The sequence below is a fragment of the Lissotriton vulgaris genome, chromosome 4_1 (genome assembly GCF_964263255.1).
Source record: "Lissotriton vulgaris chromosome 4_1, aLisVul1.2, whole genome shotgun sequence".
Lineage (NCBI taxonomy): Eukaryota > Metazoa > Chordata > Amphibia > Caudata > Salamandridae > Lissotriton > Lissotriton vulgaris.
In genome coordinates, this window is record NC_141691.1 from 743,416,000 (window position 1) to 743,421,999 (window position 6,000).

The following is a 6,000-nucleotide window of genomic DNA, read 5'->3' on the forward strand; positions in this document are numbered from 1 at the left end:
CTGATTCTTTGGGATCATATATATATATATATATATTTATACATGGCAAGGTTGGATTGCAATCGATGAAAAATTATTTTTCTTTGTTTCTGACCGTATCTCTTGCTACGGCTTTCTCAATAATGGTCTTCAAAATCTTTGCAAAATCTATGGTCGGATCGGTGTTAACTTTAGTGTAGATACTGGTGTCATTGACATGTTCATTGATATTTTCCAAATAGAATTGAGTATCCATGATTAACATTGCACCTCCATTATCTGCTGACGGATGGTTATGTGTTCATTGTTAGCCAATTCTTTTAAAGCTTGTTGTTCCTTTTTGGTGAGATTGGTAGTTTTGGGTTTCGGTTGTTTGAAAACTTTTTCAATGTCTTTAGAAATGACCTTTTCAAATGCTTCCAGTACTTTGTGACTCACAGGTGGTATGAATTTACTTTTGTTTCGCAATCACACCTTGGTGTCTTTGGATGGTTCCGAAGTTTTTTCTACCACATTGGTGAAAAAGTGTCTTCGTCTTAATGATCGAAGAAATTTGTATATGCAAAAGGTACAAAAGGTACATAGATTATATTTTCATCCTATGGAAAGGATCTGAATCATATTTAATCTTGGCAATTGAAAATCTGAACAAAGTCAACAACAGAATTGGTTTTACACACACCATACACAAAGAAGAAATATCTTTTTGGGATGTTTTGATACACAAGTGTGAAGCGTCACTAAATACAAAAGTTTATACCAACCTACTGACAGAAATAACCTCTTACACTATTTCAGTTTCCACCAACCATCTTTGAAAAAACATCCACCTTTTTCACAATTATATATATATTATTATATCTGAAAAGAATTTCTTCAACACAAGATTCGTTCAAAGACAGTATGACAACCACAGTTAAAAAAATTTCGAGAGAGGGGTTACACCAGCAACATTTTAAAGGAGGCGCTGACTAAAGTGCAAAACGTGGACCAGAAAATGTTGCTTTCACATGAAATCAAACCGCCAGAAGAAGAAAGAATGGTATTTGTTTCGAAATTTTACACCAGAAGTCACTCTATAAAAAAACGCTATAATCAAACATTGGCCACTGCTGACACTGGAGGAAGATTTTAATGGCATTTTCTCGAAACCACCGCAACATCAAAGAAAGGCTCAATCAAAAAGAAACTCAAAAAGGCAAAACCCGCAAGGGAACACTACCATATCACAATTGTGGAAATTGCAACACTATAATTAGAGGCAACCAATCCCCTCACCCGACCAAGGGAACTCCTATCAGATTAAGGGTCTAAGCTACTTGTGACAGCAGCAACCTTATCTACGTGTTAAAATGTCCATGTGGACTATCCTATGTAGGCAAAATGGAATGAAAAATAAAAATCAATTTTAACAGAACATAAGAGTAACATCCGCACTAAGAATTGTAAATCCACCGTAGCCACACATTTTAACTTGCCCAACCATAACCTAAGTCAACTGCGATTCGTAGTTTTGGAGCAGGCACAAATTCTTCGGGGAAGAGACAATACTCAATACTTACTAAGAAGGGAGGTACATTGGATTAATTTCCTGAACACAACACACCCAAAGGGACTCAATGAACGCGTTGATTTAATCTGTTTTCTTTAAATTCAAGTTCACTGGAGTCGAACAAAGACATTTCAACCCAATACAGATGGGGTAATACACAACGAATTACTGTTTTGGAACCCGAATTACTGCACGTGTTGATAGCAAGAACTTCCTTAATTTATGACCTTGTTAATATAAATGGTTTCTTTTCACAGGATATTTTCTTGACATGTACCGTAGCTGGTACAATTTAAAGTTTATCATTTTCAATAATTCTATTAATATTTTATAGAATGTGTTCTATTTGAAAACATCATGAAGTACACTGGTGTGCCTTTTACTTATGTCTTTCACTCGTGTTCCATTCACTTTATGTATATGCACACTATATTTATTCACAGGTTTTTTTTCTTGGTCTCAACTTTATCAATCATAGTAGGTGTGTCCACACCTTTCTAACATCAGCGCCACCACCAGTATTCTGTTTTTGCACTTTGTTGTACTTCTGAGTATTTGGTTTACATTATCACTAAGATCTGAACTTGTTTTTAAGATTTGCCACAATCGTGTACGTTTTTGGGATCTTGTTTCCTGGAGTCTTTCTTCTCACCGGTCCTTTTTCCACTGTGCAAGTCTTTTCTCTTCTTTTATACAGGCACGTGACCCAAATAGGCGGACCCATGGAGGTTCAAACACACGCCTGAAACCCAAGGCAAATAAACGCAGTAAACTTAAGGACTATAAGTACATGGACAAAGGAGATTCCTCCATTCACTTCGGGGTAAGCTTTTTTAAAACCGGACGCTTGTCGTCTTTCTAAGATGCATCACCTATTTGATATTAACTCTCTCTTTCCGCATTTTTTGTACAGCTACGTAACCATTGACCCTGCTACGTACTATACGTAGGATGCGTTTTTTTATTTCGTAAGTTGGGATCTCTTAAATTTTAAACTTTATTTATTTCACATGTATGATATTAGGCATCTCACTTATTGAGCATGATGTCTCCACAGATTTCACACTACTGATGTACTATTGAGAAGGACGAGTGAGTAGTTTAAATTTTATTCTTCGACACTCGACCGATTTACGCAGCGCTTTTCACTCTTGTCTTGTTGTCACATTTTTTTCACTTCGACGTTTAGTCTGTAGGATCCACACGCCCGATTCACACAGCGATTTTCACTCCTGTCTTCTTTCCACCGTTTAGTCTGCATAATTTATGCAGTACATTTGAACACTTGGGGAACTTTTCTATTGTTCTATTTTCTTTAAACCAGACACATGTTTACCCAGTGAAATCGATAAGTATTACGCCAGGGATATATGGTAATCCTGCACTTTATAATGTCACAATGTTTTGAATTTTGCTTTAAGATGGTACCAGCAAATGTTTTGTACGACTGCCGCTTTATGATTGCAAAATATAAAGTCCCATATGCAATGCATATGGGAAGAATATTTGGAAGTCATGATGAAATGAAATAATATCGGAAGAGAAATAAATTTGAATAAATGTGACAGAAATTGGGAAAACACTTGTTTGAATGTCAAGGAATTTTTTCAGTTGAGTGCATCCTGGGGATGTTTTCCACAACGAGGGAAAACGCAAGTCTTGGCATTTCATGAGAAGACCAGTCTCTTTTTGTTTGGAATACTTCCAATGTTTATCACAACTAAAGGAAGAGCATCTTGCCATTTTAGGGTCAATGACAAGCACACATTTACAAGTTTGGACTTAATAGTAGCATTCATCTTCTCAGCTACACCTGACACCTCTGGTCGGTGACCACAGTGGTGATTTTTCTCAATTTGAAAGGCTGTACACTTTAATTTTAGGACTTCATTTTTAAAATTAGTTCCTTGATCCATCTCAATAGAAGTAGGTGCGCCAAATCTCTGTATTAACTCCTGCAACAAAAATTTGGCTACAGTCATTCTGGATCTTCTCCTCATTGGATAAGTCTTGACCCATTTAGAGAACAGGTAGACAATCATGAGCCCATTGTATACAGGCATCTCTAAACAGTCTGCCTAAAGTCTTGTAAATGGTCCTTCAGATTTGCCTAAGTGACACATAGCAACTAAGGTGTGTTTACCCTGGTTAATACCCTAGAAAGTAATTTATCTTTGACATAAATCTTCTGCTACACTTCTGAACTTTGTGTTGTACTGGTATTTCTTAAATGTCCTGAATATATTGCCTCTCCGTATAAACCCATGCAAGAATCTGGCCATGTGCTGCAACATTGAGTCTGGAATAACATACTGATGATCGGGAGTCGCTATAGGTCATTATAATACCTCTTTCAACCTGCTTGCAACTCTCTGAGCTCACTTAACAGTGTATTGGATTCAACAAGAAACAATTCATATTACCTGCATCATCAAATTTTACATCAGTTTCTCCTTATCAGATTCTTGTTCTTGTTTTTGCTCATTCAATCTAATAGTCATATTTTCAAGAGCACAATATTATACAATCTGATCAGCATAGAAATTGCCCATGTTGACTATGTCATCACCAGACTTATGAGCAATGCACTTTACAACTGATATCTCTCTAGATTGATATATGACCTCTGATAGGTTTAGAATGTATTATCCATTGCGTACAGGAGTACCTAGATCCTTAACATCGCTTTGAGTAAGCCTCATTAAAGGTTTTGCAAATTGGGAAAAAACTGGAATCCAATGACAACAGTAGCCAACTATTCCCAAGAACCTCCTCACTGCTGGAGGATTCATCTTCAGGATTGCAGTAGCACATTCTTTTGATACATTTCTTGCCCCTTCTCAATGTGGTGACCTAGATAAAGCACTTCTTTTTTATAGTACTGCATCTTAGTAGGTGAAACCTTATGGCCATTCTCAGCAAGATGATTCAAGAACACATTTGCATCCAACTTGCAATCTTCTATTTTCTTCGGTGCCACCAAAAGGTCATCAATGTATTGCACTAGCGCTGGGTTACAGGGCAGTAGATAACTTTTCTAATCTTTCTTTAAAGTCTGACAGAACATTGAGGGACTCTCTGCAATTTACTGAAAAATTAAAATGCAAAAATATATTACTCATCCTCATGAAGAGGAATGGAAAAGTTCGCTTGGCATAAGTCAATGACTGTAAACCATCCTGCATCTGTAGTAATATTAAACAAAATCACAGCATTATTTAATTCCACCGGACAACATGGAACTAGAATTTTATTTATTTAATAAGATCTTGGAATACCCTATACTTTCCACTCAATTCTTTAATGCCCATCACAGGTGAATTGCAAGGACTACCAAGTACCACTCGTAAAATACCCTGCTTCAACATTTTCTCTATGGCAGGCTTTGTTCTATTCTACTCTATTTTCTCAATGGCTACTTCTCATTAAAGCTTGTATTGTCGGCTTCTACGCTAAATTGCATCTGGTTTGATTTGAATCTTAACGGGGTCTGCACTTTATTGATGTTATCTCTTTAACTGTGATGGAGTGCAGATTTTACTTGGCATCTATCTTTACCAATTCCTACCTGGAAAAATCATTTATGATACTTTTTACTGGATGAGACATATTAACCTATTTAGTCAAAAACATGAGTTCTGAATCCTAAAAGCATGCAGAGTTTTAGACGATGATATGAAAATGTAAACAAAGTGAGAAAAACGAAAACTTCATGCTGATGCATTTACATGTTGTAAGAATGATAAAAAAAGAAAAGAAATAATATACAGAGTTTTTGTGAATAACTACATTCAAATGTGCATTAAAATAAATGCATATATGCATAGTGGTACTAGGTAAATGAAGGAAAATGCTTTTGTTGCAGGGATTCTGCACAAATACAGAACTATGCACAGGAAATAGGACCTTGGTGTATAGTGACTGAGTCTTCCTACCACCTTAGTACCCACAAACCCAGGACAGACTAGTTATAGTGTCTCATTTGCTCTCCTACTCACCCACAGAGAAGCAAATGATTAGACACCCCAGAACACAACACTCCCAGAACTCTCAGGAATCGCGGTAACAAGACACACCTTTTCGCTCACACTCATGTACTCATCCACAATAAGATCTGACAGAGATACAAAACAGTTTAAAATATTTATTTTAACTAACGTGCCTAAACACGCACTATACGTGCCCCAACAAGCAGGAAAATACATAGTACAAATATTGTCAGCATAGCAGTCAGTCCATAAATCATGAAGGGAGATGTCATCATAAAAAGACAATCAAGAAAGGACTATAGTGCCTAACCTCCCTCCCCTTGCTAAGAAGAAGTATTATTATATAATAGAAGATCTCTGGGCTTTGTCAGCAGACCCAATACCTTAGCATGTAGATGGCAGCTCTACATCATAGGTGTTCTTCTCCCTAAAAAATGGTTCCTCTCCAAGTGTTTGTCACCTATTTGTGCACCCCACTAA